Source organism: Bubalus bubalis, chromosome 13 (assembly GCF_019923935.1).
Source record: "Bubalus bubalis isolate 160015118507 breed Murrah chromosome 13, NDDB_SH_1, whole genome shotgun sequence".
Classification (NCBI taxonomy): domain Eukaryota; kingdom Metazoa; phylum Chordata; class Mammalia; order Artiodactyla; family Bovidae; genus Bubalus; species Bubalus bubalis.
The window spans coordinates 12,725,474-12,750,223 of record NC_059169.1 but is presented as its reverse complement, the minus strand read 5'-3'; the positions used below and the strand labels follow the sequence as shown (position 1 = coordinate 12,750,223).

Sequence of the window (24,750 nt, the reverse complement as noted above, 5' to 3'; positions counted from 1 at the left end):
CTATTAAAAGAAACAACCTACGAGCCATTATGAAATATTGTGATTTTTAAATGAAATTGGTAAAATCAAAAGAAACCATTACATTCCACTCCAACTGTCACTTCATTACAGATGCAGCGAACAATCACTTATAAACAATAGTGCCAAGGATTCAACCTTTCAGACGAATGGGGCTTTGTTCCTGCCTTGGCCTAGCTTTCTAATCATAACACAGGTTTTCCCCAAAATTCAAAATGTTGTGTTTAGTGGAAGGAAAATGTATGCTTTTTGTGTTTTCTAAACACCATATATATATATATATATATATATATATATATATAAACAGAGTAACATTGACTGGGGAAGATAAATAAACTTTACTAACCTTTCTGTTCCTTTTTTGCTTTATCTCAGGGAACTTCAGCACCTCCACATTATCCTTTGTGGGGTCGCACCTGATGGTGCCCCTAGGATCACGTGACAAGTGTGTTCATCAGTAAACATCCTCTGGTTAATGGTTGCTTCATTGATGACAATATGGACCAATGCACCGTATTTATCAAGTGGTGCGTGAGGAACGTTAGAGTCAGGTGACGGCACAACTAATCCTCCCGGGGGGCCTGCCAAGGGTGAAGCAGAGATATCAATTCTATTGTTCAGAATTCCTTAATTGAGGGTCCCCAGGAGTCTGAAAACTTAGAGAAAAGGTATATGGGCTCCAGTAATTAACCACTGCCATAACAGCTGTTATACAGGAAACCTGTGTGCAGGACACAAGCATGTTTTGACTTTGACTATGCACTTGGGTTAACACGTTCCTCCTCACTAGTGAAAATCAGATGCAAATGTTTTGCAAGGTGTATTCATTTCCATGGCAGACACGGAATTGTTTGCCTTTAAAAATACAGATAGATAGATATTTAGACAGATAGATAGATATTTAGACAGATAGATAGACGCTTTGTCCAATGGGATAACGACTTCAGTTTCATGGACAACCTGGAGGTCTCCTGAATCTGCCCGAGTTTTGTGTTTTCCAAAGTATTGACGGTGCCACAGCGGGCTCTGGGCTGGCTAGGCTTCAAGGGTGTTCTCGGGGAGCTACCCCCCTCTCTGCTCTGCCAATGATGTGCCACTTTGTCTGGGGGCTCTGACTGCTTTCTTGCGAGAGGGAAATTCCTCTTTCATCAGTATGGAAGCACTGTTTTCACACACCGCGAGTGCTGTGTTGCTGCGTCAGTCATCCTATGAGGGCCCGGTTCAGACGAGCAGCGCTGACGAGCTGGCTGGAGATTGGCTGCCCGCGGCGGGGAGGGATTTGTCGGAAGGAAGGGCTGCAGCTTACAGCAACAGAGTTTAGACTGTCTTTGCTTCATCATCTGAAGGCAAAATTTTCCAGATACGGCAGACGGCTCCCAGAGTACAATAAGCAGGGAATGAGAACTATTTACATGGAAATTTCTTCCTCAGGATGCAGCGAAGAAACCGCGGCCGCTTGATTCTACCAGATGTTCCTGGGGTTACTGTAACGGAGAAGGAGAGACAGAGCTAAACAAGGTAGGGAAATCGTGCCCCCGCCTCTCCTTTTTTTTTTCCCCCTGAATGTTTGAAGAGTTTGCTGCAGTATGCTGCATTCCGTGTGTGTTGCTTCAGGAAGCCAGGGAAACCGGGTTCCACTAATTCAAATGAAATACTTGCAGGGGGGGACCCTGGAGTTTTACGTAACGTTTTGATTTGAAAAAAAAAAAAAAAAAAAAGAAAGAAAGAAATGGCCAAGCGTGAATCTCTGCCGCCTGTTTGGGGTGAAGCATAAAACGAGTTTTTATTTCAAAGAATAGGACCATTGATTACTCAACAGAAACCATTTGAATTCTTGGGGGGCCTTCTTCTGGTTCTAGAAAAAAATTTTTTCAGACTGCCATAGTTAGCTCCCGAATAAATAAAGTTTACGTTGATCGTAAGATTTGAAAACAGACTCGTGATTAAGGGGTGGGGGGGTGGGAAACTTCCTGGTAAATAATTATCGATGAAATGTTTTTTAAAGAAAAAATACATCGACTTATGGGATATTAGGGACCTACCTAGCTCTCCAATGCCATGGCTTTTAATTGAGTTTCAAAAGCACATTTTAACAAGCCAGCTAGAGGTAGCTTTCTGACAAGTTTTCGATACTGTAGTTCAATGTTTACATTTCTTTTTCTTACATGTCTGAGCCTTTGTTTCCAGCTTAAAAGTGGAACCATTATATTCAAAAGTAAAGCTGGGTTAATAATGCTTACTGCAATTATCTGATCTTTATGCATTTTTAATGAGAACACACAGCCAGCAGAATAATTTAATGAGGGCAGGCTAGCTTTTTAAAGCTGTGTTTTCACTGTGCGGAACCATATCAACTTTCTTGCCGAGAAGCAGCAGTGAGAAATGATGGAGAAGATTTATTTTTAACACACTTGGCCCAAGAGAAGGAAAGGATATATTTGTTAAAGAATTCTTTCTGCCCTTTTCCGTTTTAAATTTCTGCCAGGCATGAGGAAACTGTGCTTTTTTGTTAGGCCTCGGAAGCATATGTTTACAATAAATGTGTAACATTTTTAGAATAGTTAGCAAGCACTGAAGTGAAGAAAAAAAAAAAAATTGACTAGCCTAACCACTACCATGGTGAATGTTCTTCAAGAAACACCCCTGGCTTTTGAAAAAGACAAAGGTTAAGTGGAAAGATATTTGTTGATTGAGTAATATGTGCATTGTGAGGATAATAAAGTAAAAAAAAATAATAATAATAAAGAGGTTCTTAGAGCCTCTAAATAAGATGAAGTTTCTTCAGACAGCTTGTCTTGTTTTGTAAGGAGCAGTGGAAGTCCTCATTTAAATAAGGGCAATGCCACGTAGATTCTTCTAGACCCACTGTTTTTACTTTCAAGGAGAAGTGCAGGACACTCGCCCAGAACTTCTGACGTCATCTCCCAACTATTTTCTGCTGTGTGTTCTTTTATTCAAGCTCGTGGAGAGGAATATTTCTTTATGTCCTGGCTAGGAACGTTCGGACTCTTCCTTGGCAGGTCTTGAGTTATGTCTTCATTTTCCCGTCCTTTCTAAAACCCGAACCGATTCTCCAGCAGAAAGAGGGCATCTTCTCCTACCTGCCTCCTCACATGGGGCAGGTCGTTTGTCTGCAGGGCTCCGGCTGTGGCGGGGAGTGGACTGGCTCTGCTTCAGGTCTCGGTCCCCTCAGTGCAGTCTGTCTCTTGGCACCTGGGCGGACATCACCACCCAGGGGCCTCGTTGCCAGCTTCCCCTGGGGCCACTCTTTAGGACCCAGGCTATGCCACCAAGTTCACGGCTGGCAGTGATGGTGGGAACAGCTCCTCTGGTAGAAAGATAACCATGCCCTAGTGTCGATGGACCCAGGGAGGGGCAGTCCGGCACGGCAGGCTCTTCGCCCTGTGTCACAAGTTGGCAGCCTTGGTCACAGCGATCCAGGGACGGTTAGTTTTTAATAGGGAGCCTTTCGGGGAAGGAATTTCCATCAGAACAGCCTGGAGTTCTGGGGAGTTCCCGGCCCTAGTTGGCACCCTCTTTAGGACTGCTTGGGTTGTGTAGCCTCTAACAAGCACCCATCTCAGTTTTTTCTCTCCCTTAATAGAATTGATTAATACTTGCTACACTTTCCTTTATACTTACAGCATTTTGAGAGACCTTGACCTTGCATCCAAAAAAAAAAAAAAGTTGTTTGTCTCTTGACACAGTGAGCCAGTTAAAAGGGATAAAACCACCCTATGAATGAAACTGTGGAAAATGCCTTACGGTGTTAAGATACATAGTCATGGATACAGAACCCTTCACTCTACTTCATGTTCACGTAAATTTTCTAGGGATATTCATCCTCAGACCACACATACGATTTCCAAGAAAATCAGAGCATCGCTTGTGTGCGTGTTCTCCTTTGATCTTGTGCAATATTACTAGAAGCTATGCAAACCAGATCCTTTCAGACACAGGCCTTGTAGTACCCAAAGCATTTAGTGCTCTTTTTGCTCTGACTTGGGTATGAAATGTGTGCAAGTGGAGTGAGTAAGAGAGAAAATGAGAGGAGGGGAGAAAAATACGCTTGTGAAATCTACTGGTTGTGTAGCGTCCCTGGTTAACAGCCTGCCTTCTGCCTGCCAGTTGTTTTAATTTGCTGTTGCTATGGTAAAAACAAATCAATATCACATGGCTACCAGCCAGTCCCGCTCGGGGCGTGCCATAGAGACTCAAGATCAGGTACTCACGATTCCAAGCAAGAACTGGAAGAAGAGGTTTTAGGTATTGGGTTGAAGAGAATTCCTTATGGGGGACGGATGAGGCTCATGCTTGTGTGTGTTCTCTTCCTTTCTTCCTGCCGATAACAAGAAAAGATGGGTATTGTATGTCAACTAGACTGAAAAAAAAAAAAAAGGGAAGACATACTGGTTTGTTTACATTTTCCAAAATGACAAAACGTATCATCGACATAGAAGGAGGTGGCTCGGGGGAGGGGGGGGAAGTGGTAAAGGATGCTGATTACTGAAGAGGTGGGACGCCTGCAGGGCATGTTGGTTGTAAAAACAAGAGTTTGGGGTCTTGAGAAGCTCCAGGTACAGCGCAGAAGAGCTGATGGGTCACAAGTCATTGTGGTTGTCGTATCAGGCAGAGAGAGCTGCCTTCTCTGGGGAGCGGGTGGGCGGGGTTGGGTGGGTGAGGGCTGTTGTGGAAAGGTGGGAGGTGGGAGGCACCAATGTCAGCCTGCAGCAAAGTCCCCAGAAAGCTGGATGTCCAACATCAGGCCAGATGAGTGCAGAGCTGGGGGGCAGAACAGCACAGGGGCCCGGACACTGACCTCTTGTAACACCTGCCTGAGCCCAACCTGAAGGCCCAGCAAAGAAAGAGAAGTGGCTGTGAAGAGACGTACAGATGTCATGTGCCCCGGCATCCTTTCTGAAATGAACTAGGTGGGCACAGATGTGCACGTGTGGAACAGGAAACTTGGTACTTCATGCTCTGCTTTCTTGCAGAAGAAGGAGGCAGGAAGACTTAGTGGGGCTTTGTAAATTAGTTGCAGTACTAATTTCTCTGTTTTTTTTCTCCAGTATTGTTACTCAGTGTAGTTGTTTCTTTTGTTTGTTTTTTGTTGGATTTTTTTTTAATATGCGCAAACGGTTACTTATGGCTGCGATGATATTCATGGTGAGAAGCCCAGGGTGGTGTCATGGCTGGTCTGCGTCAGGCGTGTGCCTCCATAGCTCAGCATTGTTGAGCAAAACCTGGGCCCGGCTCTGTTGCTGAGAGTGAACACAGGTGTGAAAGAAACCAGAGAATTTCTTCTGCGAGCAGGAGCCACGTTGCTGATGGTTAAGTTTTTGGCTGGCTTGCTCCCTTCGATGTGGCAGAAATGCTTGATAATAAATATGGACTCACCGATGTTACCTTAGTGCACAGACAAAGAATGCATTGTCTCCGAGATCCTGGGTCGGTGTGTTCCATCAATCAGTCAACAAGTGTTTATTAAACACCTCTTGCTCCTCTGGCTTTTGCTGTTTGGTTAGAACAAGTCAATTACCTAATACCTGCCTCCGAGTAGGTGCAAAATACAGGACAGAAAGAAGCGATGCAAAATTGTAAGTTTCAAAGACTTTAATAATAACTTTATTGGGTAATGTTAATTTCACATTGTTAACCATCAGACGTTAATTGTAGGTTTTGAGACAGTTTTGGTGTTTGGGGGAGGATTAAGAGAAGGAATTTTGAGTTTTAAATATCTATCTGTAATTTCTTCACTTCTGCTGTATTTCTCAGCATAATATTGTTTAAATAACACATAATAATGTAAGATGAGGAACAGGCATACAAGAATGCTGCCATCCAAATCCAAAATACTAGGCCACTGAGAGCAATCGCCCAAGTCTCAGCAAGCTAAGAGTCAGCCCCCGAACGACTGGGGAACATGGGCTCATCAGCCTCAACCGTCAATCAACCAGAGGAAATCCTAGCCCCTCTCCCACACTTCTGAGCCTCAGGGGTGGCTGAGCTCTCACTGTCCCCATACCAGCCGGGAAATCTGATTCCTGACCCTGGAGAGTTAAAATTCCATACCCCTCACCCTGTCCTTTTTAAAAAAACACAGGTACTTAAAAAAAAAAAAAAATATATATATATATATATCAATTTCCTTTTTAAACACAAAATTTTGGTTTTGTTTTGTTTTTCACCCTAACATCAAAATTAATGTAAATTCTCTGGGCACTGACAAGCTGTGAGGGAAGGAACCCAGTTTGGGAAGAGCTAGAAGAAGAGAGTGTAAGTGAGCCTCAAGAATTCTTTTTAGCAATGGGTCCTGGTAGGCACATAGGCAGGTTCTAAGGTCTAGGAACATCGAGGCAAGCTGGATGCCACAGAAAAACTTTAGGGCAGTGAAAGTGAAAGTGGAAGTTGCTCAGTGATGTCCGACTCTTTGCGACCCCATGGAATTCTCCATATCAGAATACTGAAGTGGGTAGCCTTTCTCTTCTCCAGGGAATCTTCCCAGCCGAGGGATCAGACCCAGGTCTCCCGCACTGCAGTGGATTCTTTACCAGCTGAGCCACAAGGAAGGTCCAAGAATACTGGAGTGGGTAGCCTATCCCTTCTCCAGCGGATCTTCCCAACCCCAGGAATCGAACCAGGGTCTCCTGCATTGCAGGTGGATTTTTACCAACTCAGCCACCTCAGAGGACAGCAGGAAGAATCAGGAGACACCAAAGAGAGTGCACGTCCCCAGGCCTGAGCAGCGTGCAGCCCATCCTCACTGGGAAATGACATTTACAAACAAGATAAAAATAGTTCTCAGTCGCTCAGTCTTGTCCGACTCTTTGCAACCCCATAGACTGTAGCCCACCAGGCTCCTCTGTCCATGGGATTTCCCAGGCAAGAGGATTGAAGTGGGTTGCCATTTCCTTCTCTAGGGGAATCTTCCCAACCCAGGGATCAAACTTGCATCTTCTGCCTCTCCTGCATTGGATTCTTTAGCACTGAGCCACGTAGATCAGCACACAGATACCTTCAGAAGAATGGTTAGCCTATGTACACTTCCGTACCTTCTACAAAGGTCTTTCACAGACTTTATCTCAATTGACAGTTCAAATCTAGGTTTAGAAACTGGGAGCCTAAAATTAGAGCACTCCTGTGGGGACATGCTAGGTAAAGCTTCTGGCGGAGATGAGTTATAAACCGGATTTTTAAAACTTAGTCACTGATTTTTTTTTTTTTCAGTGATTAATTGATTTGAATTTTGAAGAACAGGAAAAACTTACAAGTGCCCCGGGAACACGTGTGCACGTCTCTTTCTCCTGTCCTCAGATGCTTTCACAGACAAGGGCATTTATAACCAGTACAGTAGGCAGCCAGGTGTGGCCACGGAACAGGAGGGGCGGATGGTTGGCTTCATTTTCCCAGCTCTGACTGCTCAGAAGGCATTAGGGAACAAAACCCTACCCTGGCTGCACGCCCCAACCCAGCCACACAGTAGCAGCGCGAGCCTGGCTATGACTGGCAGGAAGGTGTTCTAGAACATAAAATTCACAAAATCGTTGTAAATGGCTTACAGTTCAGGGAAGAACCAAAGTCAGCAATGAAACCAAAATTCAAAGTATTCCATCTTCCTATGAGAGCATCTCATTGAGTTCTCTTAAGCCGGTTAAAGGGGTCGGGGCAGAAATTAATATTTTAGTGGCAAGTGTTATAAGCTGTTTTACACACATATCTTGGGTATTTTGAACCGTAAAGGAAGCCCACGGATTAATGTTATCCCCACAAAGTTAGGGCTTCCCAGGTGGCACCAGTAAGAACCCATCTGCCAATGCAGGAGACGTAAGAGATGTGTATTTGATCCCTGGGCCGGGAAGATTCCCTGGAGCAGGAAATGGCAACCCACCCAGTATTCTTGCCTGGAGAATCCCCATGGACAGAGGAGCCTGGCAGGCTACAGTCCATGGTGTCACAGAGTCAGACACAGCTGAAGTGATTTGGCACGCACGCACGAACTGCAAAGTTAACGCTGACCAGTAGAAGTTCCGAAAGGTTCTGTAACACACCAGTTATCCCACAGCTAGTATTTGGTGGAGCCAAGATTTAAACTCAGACCCGATCATACCTCCGAGTCCTATAGAGACAGCACTATGTTTTTCCATCTGAGCAGTTAAGATTGAGAAGATAAAAATAATTTGCAGAAAGAAATGAAAGCTCAAGGTGAAAGAAGGTTTATTATTTTAGACATCTCAGATATACTTTACATAGTTTACATTATGATACCTAAATACTGGGTATGATAACACTAGCAGTATCTTACATCATATATCATTTCTGTTCTTATGCTTGTCATATCTTTTAATGGCCTTTTGTCCCCTTTTGTCCCCATCTTATAAATTAAAAACCGAATTTGAGTTTTCAGTTAATTGAGGTTAACCCATGTGTTAAAAATCTCACTAACCAAAAAATTGTTGATCCTCAAAACTATGGGGATCTGTGCAAATGATATTTAATGAGATAAAATAGTCTTTAAATGAAATTACACTGCAGTCTGACTTGGAGTTTTCTTGCAGTGGATGTCGTGATGTGGACTAGAGCCCAACCCAAGCAATTTTGGGGAAGATAGTGTGTTTTTAATTAAGATATGGAATTGTTTGCAAAAATCTATAAATTTCTGGCATCTCAGATGCAAGCTCCAATTAATCAACTAAAAAGTATTGGTGAAGTATATATTATATCAATGATTTACTACTTATAATTTTAAATTTTCTGGGAATTCAGGAATGTAGAACTGCTTTTGGACTGGAGAAGTAGATGAGACTTCAAGGAGAAGAGATACGTCCTCTGGCTCTGAATAGATGTACTTTGTCTAGATCAGTATTTCCAAAATGGGATGTCTACTCCCCAAGCCTAGGGTCAGATCATTCACTAGGTGAGGAAAGGAAGCAGTTGAACTTAGCATCTTATATATTATTTAGCTCATCCTTTTAAAATGTTAATTTTCATGTATGTTTCATACATGAATTCAATATTATTATGCAAGTATAACATTTTTGAATAAGTAGATAACCTTATAATGGTTGTTCCTGCACAGAAGTATTTTTCTGATGAGGTGGCATGCTTGGGTGCTAAGTCGTTTCAGTCATGTCCGACTCTGTGACCCCCATGGACTGTAGCCCACCAGGCTCCTCTGTCCATGGAATTCTCCAGGCAAGAATACTGGAATGGGTTTCCATACCTTCCTCCAGGGGATCTTCCCAACCCAAAGACTGAACCCACGTGTCTTATGTCTCCTGCATTGGCATGTGGGTTCTTTACCTCTAGCGCCACCAGCGGGATGTGATCCAAAAAGTCTGGAGTGGGCAGTAGTCAGAATTAGAGGAAGGAAGATTATCTCAAGGAGGAACAGCTTGGTGTGAGGGCCAGTATAGAACTGAACTTTGAAGAACAGGTATTAAATATCGGGGAGTAGGGGAAATAGGTTTATTTTTTGACTAATTTTTATTGGAGTGTAGTTGCTTTACAGTGTTGTGTTTCTGCTGTGCAGCAAAGTGAATCAGCAATATCTATACATATATGCAAGGAGATCCAACCAGTCCATTCTAAAGGAGATCAGTCCTGGGTGTTCTTTGGAAGGAATGATGCTAAAGCTGAAACTCCAGTACTTTGGCCACCTCATGTGAAGAGTTGACTCATTGGAAAAGACTCTGATGCTGGGAGGGATTGGGGGCAGGAGGAGAAGGGGACGACAGAGGATGAGATGGCCCGATGGCATCACCAACTTGATGGACATGAGTTTGAGTGAACTCTGGGAGTTGGTGATGGACAGGGAGGCCTGGCGTGCTGTGATTCATGGGGTCACAAAGAGTCGGACACGACTGAGCGACTGAACTGAACTGAACAACTGAAACATATATTCACTCTTTTTTAGATTTCCTTCCCATTTAGATCAACACAGAGCATTGAATAGAGTTCCTTGTGCTATACAGTAGGTTCTCATTAGTTGTCTACTTTTTTTTAAAATATAAATTTATTTATTTTAATTGGAGGCTAATTACTAGTTGTCTACTTTATATGTAGTATCAATAGTATATATATATATGTCAATCCCAATCTCACAATTCCTCCCACCCAGAAATTAGTTTAGATGGAGTCAGGGAAAATCAGAATATGGAAGAACTAAAGAGCCCTGTGGTGACTCAGACAGTAAAGAATTTACCTGCAATGCAGGAGACCTGGAAAGGGAATGGCAACCCACTCTAGTATTCTTGCCTGGAGAATTCCATGGACACAGGAACCTGGTGGGCTACAGTCCATGGGGTCACAAAGAGTTGGACACAGCTGAGTGACTAGCATTTTTACTTTCACTTTTCAAAGAGCCATGTGGAGGAGTTTCATTTATGTTAACATCACATCTAATGCTTTATAAGGATTGCACTGAGCTTGTAAGATCAGGTCAGAGGTTATAAAATTTATAACAAGTGATGCCACTGGCCAGAAAACTGCAATATTTCAGACGTCATGTGGTAAAGGAGTTGGATTAGAATGGCAGTGAGAGAATGGAGGGGAAAGGGCAAATCTAAAAGGTGTCTTGAAGGAAAAATAGCAGAGACTGGTGACAGCTTAGAAGAGCCAAAACAACATTGGAGTTTCTGGCAGGAGAAATATCTGTGGGATCCTAACAGAAAATGGGGATAGATGGGAAAGGGGGCCAGTCAGTGGGAATGGGGTCAGGAGAGGGAGAGAGGATGAGTTTTGAGTCCTGATCATGATATTTTAGCTAATGATGGGTCACCCAAGTGGGTCATCCATAGACATCTGACAACATAAAATGGAGAAAAGCTCAGGCACCAGGCTGCAAATGTAAACTAAGACACACCTGTATGGAAGCCACTGTGGGGGCCAGGAGTGCTCACCAGGTCCAAGAAGAAGGGAGCATCAGTGGAGGCAGGCTGATGACCAAGGATGAGCCTTGGGGAGACTGCCAGGGCCCAGAAGAGAATAAGAGGTAGCAAAGAACCACGAAAACAAGTACCCACAAAGGAGCAAAACTGTCTATGAAAAATGAGTCACCAAGACTGTTAAGCACAGCCTCCATGGCTCCCATCACATTATCCTGCCATAGTTACCCTCTCTGTCTTGAGTGCTCAGGCCATGTTCCCCCTGGAGACAAATATCAGTTCACTGCCATGGTGAGAGCGATAGAACACCAGATGGATAAAGAGAATCTCCTGTTACACACACACACACATGTATATATATAATATCTCATATATCTTATATCTTATATATCATATTGCATATATATCATCTATATTTTATATATATATCATCCTCTGCCACCCTCTTCTCACCCTTGCCTTCAATCTTTCCCAGCATCAGGGTCTTTTCCAATGACTCCGCTCTTCACATTGGGCTGAGATAGTTAGATAGCATCAGCAACTCAATGGACATGAATTTGAGCAAACTCAGGGAGAGAGTGAAGGACAGGGAAGCCTAGTGTGCTGCAGTCCATGGGGTTGCAAAGAGGCATACACTCTTTAGCTCAGTTAGCAACTGAGCAACAAAAACAACATACACACGCACAAATACGTGACTATTTAAAGCGTGAGTCTTCACTAATAATCAAAAGAAAGCATTTAAAACCGACAGTTATCAACATGTATGCATCTGTATCTCAAAATATACATTTTGAGGGTCTAATTGGTTAGGACAGTAATTCCAGAGTGATTGGAGATACCACTGGACACTAGGCTCCCTGTTGTCGAAGACCCAGGGTCCATTCATTCCTGGCTCCAAGGTCTCAGTTGAATCAGCCATAAGGACTATGTTGAAGAAAATGAGACGGTACCCACGTGCCTACAGTGAGGAAGCCAGAGCAACACTCCTCAGACCTTCATGTGCACAGCATTTCCTTGGGGATCTAAATGAAACGGCAGTGTCTGATCCAGTCAGTCCGGGGCGGGGATCGAGATTCTGCATGCCTAACAAACTCCCAGGTGAGGAAGATGACCCTCATTACTCGTCCCAAAGGCTCTAGAGCACTTTGCTGGCATAAACGTCGACGGTGGCGGATTTCTGGGTCTGAGATGGTTTTCATGGAGCCTCTGCAGGGCTGAGGGCCAGGACCTGCCTTCTCCACACAGGAGGCCTTTCCAGACTGCCCGAGCTCAGACTGGAGCTAAGGTTGAGTCTTTCCCACGAGGCTGGCCACGACGCTGCTGTGGTCCAGGCTGTGAAGGTGGCCTTTCGGGATTTCTAGCATCTCTGTGGTCACAGCAGCCGATGTCTGTGGATGGCCCCTGTGCCCGAGATGGCTGTCTCTTCTTTGTGGACACAGACTCTCACCAGTTCCCTAGGAGACTTACTCACTGCCTCCAGGGAAGGCTGGTGTGTCTGTTTACACGTCTGCTCCAGAGATATTTTTTTCCTGCCAAATATCCATGTTCAAAATCAGCCATAGACTTTTTCCTCTTGATGGTGGTCAGAGCTGGAGCCTGGAGGTCCAACGGCCTCAGTGGATCAGTCTGGGGACCCCTGAGGAACTCAGCATTTCCCTTAAGATAATGCTGGTTCTTTCTCCAAAGAACAGAAAGAGTATAGAGGAAGTGTTATGTGCAATTAACATCACTTTTAAAAAATGCTAGTTCTGAAGTTGTGTGCGATAAGTAAAGACATTAAGTGAGATGGCAGCTGTCTTAGGTGGTGGCTTCAGTGAACATCCAGGCCTGACCGTGGACAGTCTGAGGTCTTGTTTAATGTCCATCTTTCTTTCCTGCCCTTGAGGGCTTCATTTTTCTGTTTGTTCAGCCTGGGGCCTCCTCTTTCCTGGGCCAGGAGTCCTGCTAACCTGATTTAGAGGAAGTCTGCCCTGCCCAACTGCCCATTTAGTCCACACACAGATGGCCAGTACTTTTATGCATTTTTAATTTACCCAATAACCTTTTAGGGCCAAAAGGCACCAAGTCTTTATTGAGTTTATTGAGTGCCTACTATATGCCAAGCCCTCTGCTGAGAGCTTTATGTGCATCAAGTCAGTTAAACCTTTTTATGAAGAGAATGAAGTCCCAGGAGGCTGAGTTTTTTGCCAAGGTCACACAGGAACAAGCGACAGAGCAAGGCCGAGGGTCCAGTTGGCGCTTCTCCAAACACCCAGACCTTTTCCGACGGCGCTTCCTCGGGGGGTAGCAACAAAAAAGGGATTTGCTTTAGAAAAATTTCTCTCATGTTTGCATGAACCGTTAGCAGAATTCACTAAACGGTTAAGTAACACGCAAACAAGCAAGTCCTGGCAGGCTGCTCGGGCATGAGTTCAGCGTTAGCCGCGAATTCCTCCTCACGGAGGACCTGGGAAACCACCCAGGACGCCGGAGCATCGTCTCCGTGACGCGCTGTGAAGAGTGGCCCTCTTCCTCACCCCGAGTTTCCGCCGTGTCTGTGTGCGCATGTGCAGTGGAAGAAGTGTAAGGAAAGGCCTCGGCCGAGGTGCCCTCTAGACGCTGTCTAGATCACATGCAGTGGCGAGGTCTGTACAGAAGTGAGATGCTTTGTGTTGTTGCGGCTTTACCATCCACAGTTTATTGTTGTTCAGTTGCCAAGTCGTGTCCGACTCTTTGCGACCCCAGGGACGTTCCTCACCATCCCCCGGAGTTCACCCAAGTTCATGGCCCTTGAATCAGTGATGCTGTGAGGACCTGGAAGACCCTTTGCCTTTCCATCAATGTCCCCGTTCCCTGGCATGGCTGTTCCACTCACACGGGTCACCCGTTCTCCAGCAAGGACGCGTGGTCGTCCTCTCTGGCTGCGTCTCCTGACCATCCTCACGTGGCAGGCTCTCCTCTCTTGCTCTGCAGGCTCCTGAGCCTCTTCTCTCTGCCAAGGTTGTACCTGGCATCCCCACTAAATGGCACACGGAGGCCCCAAGTCTCTGGGGTTCAGGTCACACCTGGCTCTCACCTGGGGGAAAGGATGGTTTATTTACCGCCTCAGGAAGCCCATCATTTGAACCCTGCAGTATCAGCTTCCTGGCAGCCACCACAAAGACCATCCCCTCAGGAAACAAAACAAACCCTATCTCCAGAGTTTCCTTGTTTCTTTTCTTCAAAGTCCCCTGTTGCAACTAAGCTGCAATTAAGAGGCAGGATCAAAGGGACTGGCGGCCTCTGGGGCTGTGGGACCCACACAGAGCTGTGCCCTTTTTTAACTCTTTGCTTTCTGGGACCTGCTGCTTCCGTCTTTGTTCCTCTGGGTGCTCAGGTATCGGAAGGGGGAGCCGAAGGGAGACAGGTGAGAGTCGGTGGAGCAGCTTTGCAGACCTCCCCCGATTCGAAGAGCCTCCCAACTGACAGAACCCACAAACGTCAGATGAAAAGCAGGGGGGGTGCCCCGTGGGAAGGAGTTGGTGGGATTCCTGTCTCCCCTCCACCATGGTGCTGCCCGACTGCCGCTCGTCCGTCTCGACAATCACGACCCCATGATGCGTGCAGACCACAACATTTCATTATAAAATATCTTCCCTGTGCTGAAATGCGATGTGACTCCCCAAGCCCTCCACTGCTCAGGCCATGTTCAGGCCTTTGGGATGCCCCCAGAGAGTCAAATACCCCGTCAGCAGGCAAGCCCCTTCATATACTTAAAGACAACAAGCAAGCTTCCCCCGATCGGAGCAGTTAGCACCGCCGATTATTTTCAGGAAATGATACTTCTATTTATGCAACCTAAGACTCGCAGTGTTTCTGGCAGCTTTGTCGCATTGGTGACCCTTATCTCTGTTATACTTGAACCTTGAACCAGCTGTAGGAGAGGAAGGGGTGGGGTTTTCCATGTTCCCCCCACCTCTGTTCAGGCCTGAGTGCAGTGGGGAAAAACTGATGGGTACGGGCAATATGGGGGAGGGACAGACAACTTCCCCAGTGGCATGGAATGATTGAAAATTGACTTCCGTTCCAACGGGAGGCTTTAGGCACCTCCTGAAATAGCAGGCAAGTTCCTGGGCATTGACCTGCAAAACTACCCATAGAATGATTGATAAATAGATATGGATAAGAGATAGATGATAGATTTAGATTAATATATAGATAATACACTCATATGATCTATATAATACATCACATCTATTAATCTAGATGGGGCTTCCCTGGTGGCTCAGATGGTAAAGAATCTGCCTGCAGTGCTGGAGACCGAGGTTCCATCACTGGGTCGGGAAGATCCCCTGGAGAAGGAAATGACAACCCACTCCAGTTTTCTTGCCTGGAGGATCCCATGAACAAAGGAGTCTGGCGGGCCACAGTCCATGGGGTCGCAAAGAGTAGGACACGACTGAGCGACTAAGCGCGCGCGCACACACACACACACACACATTTATCTAGATATAGATTAATAAAGATACAGATACAGATAGATATAGATTTAGGGTAATATATATAGATGGATGGTTATAGATATAGATTAATATTTATATACACAGAAGAGATAGGTAGATAAAAATATAGATAAATGTAAATACAACTAGCTATAGATATAGATTAGGGTATATAGATAGATAGATAGGTCTAGATTGATTGCTAGATGATAGAATGACGGATACACAGTTTGAACACCACACTAAGGCACTTTTCAGAGGTAAACTACCTGGTTTGGGATTGTGTTTTGCTATGTTCGTCTTTGGCACAACAGAAAGGTGATCATTTTAGCAGTAGCTCCAAGCCCTCCCAAGTTTCTCTGCAGCTCTCAGCACAGTCCTTAGCGGCTTAGACACACACTCAGCCTTCAGTAGATGCCAAGGTCACCAAAGGAACTAATTAATCCCAGCTCCCGTCGACAGCAGGCTGCACTAACCCGCCCTCCTTCCTAGAGCAGGAGAAACCGGGAAGGATTTTCCCCCTCTGTTCTGCCCAGGCCTACTCAGGGCCGCCCTAAGCAAATAAAGAGAAGAGGGGAGATTGGTAAACCATTTTCCCAATGAACTGACCAGGCTTCATCTACAGAAAGCCCAGGGAAGGCCTGTTCTAAGACTTTAAAACTTGAGGGGAGATAAGCCCGCCAGTTTTTCTTAGGAAAATTCCCAGGTTGATATTTAACCTGAAGGTCCCTGGGTTCCTGCTCCATCGCAACGTTGCTTTTTTTTTTTTTTTTTAACTACTAGTTTCATTAATGTCCTTTAAACTCAGCCAACCGTCTTTGCCACACTGAAAATTTGCCTTTTTAATTGAAACTGCAAATTTTCCAGCTGGCCACGAGGGAGCATGAAATTTGTTCCCCCTCAGGGTGAAGCTGATGTTGTATAACCCAGACCACACGAAATAATTGATCAGAGAAATTCATTTTGAGGGGAGGGGTGATTTTTGGCAACACCGACGGGCCAACCATGCAAGATGTGAGGCTGGGGAAGGTTGCAATTGAAACATCGTAGATCCTCGAGTTAATATCCATCCCCTTAGCCAGATACATGTTGGGTCTTGAGTTAATTGTTTTGTGGCTGCGGATCTTTATTTGAAGTTCTGATCCTTTCCTTTAGCACAGAACGTCACCGAGAAGCTCTGACATGGTCCGCGTACTTTATCAGGTCAGCAGTCCACGGTCAGTGGGTCCTCCCAGGCCTCCCGAATCTTCCAGCACAGGACGGGCATTAGCCTGGAATTAGTTTCCCCTTACACAGTTTGGCAGAACCAGCAAATCCTTGAGTTGGGTTTGTGACACTCTCCATCTTGTTCTCTGCTTCGAAACTGGGAAAAAAAAAAAAATGAAAACCATATGTTCAATACAGTATCAGGCTTCCAGTGAACACTAGGCAAGGAAATAATGATCAGAGACCTAGCCATGAATCCAAAGGCTTGGGAAGGAGGAGCCGACCTGGCCCAGCAGGTAGGGACGGGCGATGCCATGTGCTTCCTTTCTCAAAATGGCACGTCGCTGGAAGGCATCCAGCCGTTAATGGGGAAAGCAGAGAGGCTGCATCTACCGACTTATTTCCCTCCTTCACATCTTCCTTCTTCCCCTCACATTTTCAGGATTGAAAATTAGAAACACTTTTCTCCTACACACAAAATTACTCCCTCACACACACTTTTTTTTTTTTCTACTTTGAAATGGCAATTGCTGCCAGAAAAGGTCTCTCTCTTTTTTTTAAAGTATTTATTTATTTGGCTGCACCAGGTCTTAGTTGCAACACGTGGGTTCTTTAATCTTCATTGCAGCACATGAGACCTTTTTAGTTGGGGCATGTGGGATCTAATTCCCTGACCAGGGAACAGACCTGGTCCCCCTGCATTGGGAGAGTGGAGTCTTAGCCACTGAATTGCCAGGGAAGTCCCCATTAAAAGGTTTCTCAAAAAACACACGCTGTCCTGGCCAGAACAGTCGAATGGTTGAGTTCGGCTGTAGCCAGCTAGTTAGACGTGGCTAGCGAGGGAGAGGGCTCACCCTTTGTGGAAAGCAAGGTATGATGGGAAGGGAAGCCAGAGGAATATCCAGGGTCCTGCTAGGAGTTATTGCTCAGTCTGGGTGTGCATTAGCCAGTGTGCTCAGCTGATGGAAATCCAGCAAGCTGGACACTTAGGATAAGGGGTGCGGTCTTTTGGTCTTTCCTGCCTTTAGGAAGAAAGTTTTAAATGTAGCTGGTTGCCTGGCACTGTTCTAAAGGGAGAACTAGTCAGAAGGTTCCCCTATTTCCTTCTTTTACTTCCAGTCATATCTCCCCACCTTGGGCTTACCTAGAGGCTCAGATGGTAAAGAATCTGCCTGCAATGAAGGAGATCCAGTTCGATCCGTGGGTCAGGAAGATCCCCTGGAGAAGGGAATGGCAACCCACTGCAGTGTTCTTGCTTGGAGAATCCCATGGACAGAGGAACCTGGCAGGCTACAGTCCATAGGGTCACAAAGAGTCAGACATGACTGAGCAACTAACACACACTCCCCCACCTTACCTGTTTCTCTCCTAAATTTCTGAACTTCCGAGATGGGGCTCCATCTCCACTAATAACAAGAACCATGAAGCCATATAATGTCTTACTCCTTAGGCAGTGGAAGTTAATGCTTCAAATGCAAACTTGAAATCCTCAGTGAATAATAACGATGATAATCATGATGGAAATCGTAATCAAAAGACCACTTTGTCATGGTGTACATAACATCTACTTTTCTCTCCTTGTTTTTACTTTTTTTACAAACACATGAAAGTTTTGCTTCAAGGACTTTTTAAAAAATCTTATTTCTTAGTCAAGACTAGTGGAAGAAAGGGACACCCTGGAGACCACAGATGACAGTGCCCTTTGCCCTTTCGAGGGAGTGCAGATCTCAAAAGATAAAAAAGGGTGGCTGAGGGTAGCCAGGATCCAGAGCTTGCGGATTGTTAACATGAGTCAGAATCCTGCGTTCTCTTACTTAGTTAGGATGAACAGGAGTTACCAGGTCACTTGGAACTTTGGTCTCCTGGTTGGCATAAATCAAGATCACCAGGCCACATCTTGGGGCTTTTGTGACGACCTGGCGAAACAAGGTAACCAAAAGTACCCTGCACACCGTGAAAGCCCCAGTTGTCAGGAGGAGAGAGCGGATCACTGTTAATTTAGTCTTCATCTGTTGGGCCAGGGCAAATGTGTTTTACTGAGTGAAGTTTTCTTGGCGACAGAAAAATTTGCGGAGAAAAAGAATTCTGTGTGTAAGGTCAAGATCTTCAGTGTTCCTCATTTCCTTTTCTCTCATGGAATTTATGCTCTGGAATAACAGATAAGATACAGAAATAAATCATCACGATCAAGGTAATCTGTGCCACATAGGAGGTATAAGGTGCTTTTCCAGGAGATTAGCTGTTGTCCAAGTGAGTCAGGGAAGGCTTCCTGGAGGAGACAGCCTCTAATGGGCGTATGAAGGAAGGGCCAGACCGTGGTGCATGCACTGGGGGAGCACCCAGGCCAGTGTCCACGGAGCAGGGGGCAGAGTCCAGGAAGTACTCATGGGGGCACAGCTAAAATGTTTGAAGGACCCTGAATGCCACGCTGTGGATTCTGAACTTTATTCAGAGGGTGGCAGATAGCCATTAACTGTTTGTGAGCAGGTGAGTGATGGGGTGAGGCCCTGCTTGAGGGGGATAATTCTGTGAGCACAGCTTAGAGCTAGCACTGTGGGCAGCCAAGAGTTGTGGAGGCATGAGCTGGAATGGTGGCAGTGAGACTTGGTGGGAGGCGGTGCCCTAATACAGGGGCAGCGTCCTAAGACGGTGGGCAGGACTTGCGGAAGCAGAGGGAGAAACAGGGAGTCCATGAACTGAGGTCACAGGAACCTTCATGCTGTCAGTGAGAACCTCACAGAAGGAGTGGGGAGGGAAGGAGATTGTTCTGGGTCATCGGAAGATTGAAGTGAAACTGCAGTGTCCTCGTGGAAGCGTAGGTCGTGGAGTGCAGAGCTTAGTGTGCATTTGGGGCTCATCCACAGAGGAGTCGTACCTGGGCTCATAAAAGGAGTTGAGATCCCTAAGGAAGCAAGTGTGATCTAGAACGTGGCTGACAGTACAGGCTTGGGGAATGCTTACAGTTGAGGGGATTTCCTAGACACACTCCCGCAGGCAAAGAAATCCAACGTGAAGAGCATTTCAGAGGACAGGTGCTCCTTGGGACAGGTGTGTGGGCCTCTGGACATCTCCAGTTGCCTTTAGGTCTGTGAGAAGAGATTTGGAATGTTCACTCTGCCCTAGAAATAATGCTGATCAGTCATAGCAGTGATAGCAAGGCTTCCCTGGTGGCTCGGATGGTAAAGAATCTGCCTGTTGTGCAGGAGACCCTGGTTTGATCCCTGGGTCGGGAAGATCCCCTGGAAAGGGGAATGGCTACCCACTCCAGTATTGTTGCCTGGAGAATCCCATGGACAGAGGAGTCTGGAGGGCTACAGTCCACGGGGTCACAAAGTCAGACATGACTGAGTGACTAACTCAACACAATGATAACAGTATGAATGTGTATCACTGTTTCCTGAGATGATAATGGAAGATAATGCCAGATCCTAAACAAAGTTCAGGAAAGCTGAAAACTGAGGCAGATGCCGCAAGAGGCATTTTTGGAGCGTGGTGACCGGGCAGCTGATCAGCAAAGAACCAGAAGAGCAGAAAGTTAAAACATCCAAGGAGAGGGTGTGGAGAATTTAGAGCAACCAAAGGAGAGATGAAGTACGCAGAGGGGAGACAGGGTTAAGATAAGAGGCTGTCTGTTTGCAGGAAGGTGGGCTGGGAGGGCAGATGGTACCTGCTGTGCCTTGAAGCCTGAGGAGGCTGCAGTGGATAGACAGGCTGAGACCACCAGGGAGTAATCGTGTTTGAAAATGTGTAGAAACAGGTCTGATCCTGCTGTAACAGGAAAGGGGGAAATCATCAGATATGTTTGAAGGAAGGTAGGTATAAGCTGAGGTTTAAATGCTTCTCCAGGGAGACTCTGAGAGACCTTTGCCTTGAAATGAATCTTACTCTATTCAAGGCAGCCATCATGGGGTGATGCCAACACACTGCATCGATCCCCAGTTATTAATTAAAGATGAGCCTTGCATCATTGAAGGCTTAACTAAAATACAGTGGCCGCCACTGCTTTCTAAAGTGCCCTGCTGATGTTATTTGTTGTTCCTTTGTTATTTACTTGTTCTTCTTAGCTGTTCCCTTTATCTCACTGGGTTCAGCAAATAGATAATTCATGGGCCTAGAACTCTTTTTCAAGATCACAGTCTGTCAGTAGAGATGTTCACATGTGGAGTATTTTTAAAGCCTCCTTATTTGCGCAACCTCCATGCAGTTAAAACCCCTGTCTGGTAAGAAGTAGGTGTTCAATAAATGTTTGTGGGACACGATTCAGTGAAATATTTTATAACTGAGACAGGCCTTTCTAGAGATGATTATTAACCACGAGCTGTCCTTACAGAAACGCATAGCCCGTCATCCACCCAAATATACTCAGAAGTTTCTATCACAGACACAGAGAGAATTCATCTCTCCCCCCACCAACCAGAGATTGTGCACATTTGTATGAAATTGTCTTTTAGTACTGAAGAGGGGCCAGCTAAACCTTGACCCCTTCAGACAGAGCTCTCTTTTTTTTTTTTTTCATTTAAACATCAGAGAAGAGGTGTCGCTGATGAAGGCAACAGAGAGAGACCAAGGGTGAGATGCATCAACAAGGGAGTTATCTGGAGTGCCCTAACTTTTAAAATAAGTCTCAGTTGCTTAATTGCTGTAGGACAGAGCCTTCTGATTACATTCAGCTGCACAGAATGTACAGCACATCTCACAAAATGGATTGGCCTATTTATTCGCCCTTGAGGGCCACTTGAAAACTAAGTCAAAGATAAACATGCCCACAGTCCAGGCCAGAATGAGCTCTTGTAGCCATTGGGACAAGGTCATATTTCTGTAACCACATGGACTGCCCCACCCAACTCTGTCCATGAAGAAAGAGGTTGTTCTTTCCAAGCGCATCTCAAAATCCCTCACCGGTTACTCCAAATGCTGGTTTCACTGGCTGCACAGACTCGTGGGAAGCTTATTAAAAGAACAGATGACAGATTCCTAGGCCTCAGCCTCTCAGATTCCAACTTGGCACATCTGAGTTGGGACCCAGGAATCAGCATTTATTGCAAGACCACAGAGTGATTTGTACACAAATGAGAAAGAGACCTCCTGGCCCAGAGGTTAAGAGAGAATTCGAGCCCTGTGTTCATATTCTGGCTAGACCACAGACTAAATGGACAACTTCAGGCAAATTAAAAAATGTGTTTGAATCTGTTTTCTCATCTTTGAAATGAGGGTAGTCATTTCCACTTCTCGGGGTGATGGGTAGCGTTATAGATTACACACATAGAGAACTGGGTTTATTCGCTACTGCACAGAATAAACACTCAGTGCAGAATATTTGTGTATATTTCTCTGGGTGAACGTGAAGCTGGTGGGGACTAATCCCCAGTGAATGCTACAGACCCTCTACACAATTCCAGAAAGAGGAGGGCTTCCCCATGACTCTTTCTGCAGTTTCTCCAAGTCTTGGTATCACTCACCAAGAGTTCACTGTTTTCTCAGCAAAATGCAAGAAGGCTTTATATTCTACAGAATAATACTAAAGCAGACTTTTGGGGAAGACTTATATTTGATAGGGGTGGTAAGACACTGGAGCATGTTACTGTGGACTAAAGGAATGTTTTTGCTTTGAAAACAGGACGACTGGGCCACTTTCGAGAACTTTTCATACCGTGTGTGTATGAAAGTGGAGCTCTTGGCCCAGCTCCCTGATCGCCTGTGCCTTGAGATCTTTCAGCAAAGATAAAGGTGATTCTGTCCCCACTCAGGCTGCTGTTAGGTCATTCAGACAGCAGGTAACTGGCTCACACGGGGACCAAACTCCTGAACTTACACTTTTGGAATGAATGAATGAATGAGCAAATGAATTTCCTCTGAGACCCTGATAGACTCCCAACAGCTGCCAGTCCATTCTGGTCCTCTGGTCCTTGAGGAAAGGATGGTCCTTTGTTGCTTGGAGAATAAATAAGCAAAGATTTCTCCAAGGTGTTTCCTGCAACCACATGCTCCTTCCTTCCTGGATGTCGCGACCCAGTTGCCTGTGTTGGAAGGCTCAATGTCATATGTCCATTTTTTTCCCACTGAGAAGCCATCAACAGCAGAAGTATTTTCACAAGTTAGGTGCTTACTTGTGCTCCAGGTCATGAGATCTGGGTCACACACAGACAGGAGGAAAGAAGTGTGGAGCTGAGTCCATTTGATCTGTACAAAGGGAGCAATAACAGAAAAGTGAAAAATTTAAAAAGTGGGGGTGGAATGCAGAGAAAAATTTATGATACTCTGGGATAGAAAGTCTCAGTTTCAGCTCAGGGATATCTACAAATCTTTCAATTCATTGTGAATCATTTTGAAGAGGCTCATTCTCTCTACTTAGAACATACTGATTAAAAGCCAACTGTGTGCCTGTCTGCAGATGCTTCAGAAAGCAAGCAAAACAAAGATGATTGATAGCCGGCAGTTGCACTGAGGTGTTAAGACACACACATGCATGCACATCTTGAACACACACTCGTGCACACAATGGAGAATCTGACTGTAACTCTGTTTGGATTAAGGGGCCCAGGCACTTACTGCTTAATCTGTGGCAGGAGAGAGGGAAAAGCCATCAGAGTTAGACCGACTGGGCCTGACTCCAATTGGAGGGGCCCCGGGTTGAGAAGGATGCCTGGATTTAGATAACTTCGAAGGAGAGCGGAAGACATCCCATATCAAAGGAAACGGTTCAAACAAAAGCCAATAGGAGGAAATGAGCTCTCATTGTGTGCACACATGGGGCTCCACAGAAAGGAAATTGTCTGATTCAGGACACTTCCGATGCCTCCTGAAGCTGCGAGGAAAGACGTGTGTTCCCACAACCCGGAGAATGTGTCTTTCTCAACCCAGGGCTGGCCACAGTGAAAAATGGGTAGGACTTTTGATTACAAGACGTATCCTTGGAAACCTAGACGGTATTTTCTTATGCCTCTCGTGATGCTCTTGGGTGTTTGGAGATAAGAAAAACTAGGGAGCAGGCACATGGGTAAAGCTCATTCATTCTTCAGGGTCCATCAGCTGTCTGGGACATAGCCTGTGCCTTGCAGGGCCACCTCCTCTCCACAAGGCCGTTGTTGGCTCCCTGGGGTGGATCAGACCAACCGGGATGAGGTCCCATGATCAGTTCAGGCCCCTCTGTTAAACAATAGTAGCATCAGCAGTCTTGCAGCCTGCTCTCATCCATCTAAACTACAGTCCTGACCATGAGCTTTTGATTTCGCAGGATACAGCTTTGTCTTGCCTGGTGCTTATCCTGGGCCCCATGGGGAACATAGATGTATATATGACATTCCCAGTACTCAAGGACTTCAGTATCTAGAAGAGGATCATTCATTCCAGTAAACAATAAGAAATAGGAATTTCCCTGGTCCCTGGAGACCCTGAAGTAGGGGTAAAGTGGGGCACCTAAGAGTTGTTAAAAAGGCATGGAATGATCAGGACTTTTTTTTTTTCACCTTTGTGTTATTTGATTGACAGTTTGAGTACAGTCAAGCTTGAGTCTGTGAGATGCTGCTGTGAGTGGCATGTATTACACAGTCATCCTCTGAAAGGGGTGCGGGTGAAAGGAGAAATGACAGAAGACTTCAGCAGGGCTCCAGGCCCAATGCATGGCCAGTCCTCCTCCTCCTGGCTGAGAGGATGTGCTCCTATGGAGGGGTCGCCATTGGCCTCCGCCTCGACCCCCATAGCTTTAGCACAAGCTCAGGCATCCTCTCCTCCATCTCCCCCCACGTGACTGTCTGCAGCCACAGCCAGGAAGCAGGTGCAGACAGTGGATGTTGGAGAGAAAGTGGATCACAGACCAGTGCTCCTTGAACACATCAGGTTTCACTGCATCTTAGGCAGATGGATTTCCAGTTCACTGTGGAGAACGGAAAATTAAGGCTCTTAAATTTCCTTAGCAATTGCTCTTTATCCCTTGGGTCCTTTATTTCTTTGGTCAGTCCATCAGTCAGCAGACCCCAGGTAAGTACCCAGATGTGGTTCTGGGTGCTGAGCAAGAAAGAGGTGTTAGCCTGGGCTCAGTTGGCTCATGTTCTGACCAGACTCAACATCAGCAAGGTCAACATCAAGGACATGACGACTCAAGTAGGTGGAGCACAGTGGCAGGAAGAGTGCCTTTCTGGGGCAGTGGGGGTGGGGGAACAGGGCCGGGAAGGACTTTCCAAGAA

General features: G+C 45.7%; 1 protein-coding gene across 9 annotated transcripts in view; it reads left to right on the top strand.

The window, feature by feature from the left end:
* The first annotated feature begins 1,300 nt into the window (after positions 1 to 1,300).
* The window catches only part of MBNL2 (muscleblind like splicing regulator 2), a 165,830-nt gene continuing 142,380 nt past the window's right edge, over positions 1,301 to 24,750 (top strand). For 2 of the 9 annotated variants that reach the window (XM_025262657.3, XM_044927138.2), the window contains exon 1: positions 1,301 to 1,536. The gene's annotated coding sequence lies outside the window, so the exon portion shown is untranslated. The remainder of the gene's footprint in view (positions 1,537 to 24,750) is intronic. The other 7 variants (XM_025262661.3, XM_025262658.3, XM_044927141.2 and 4 more) reach the window with 5 other exon arrangements.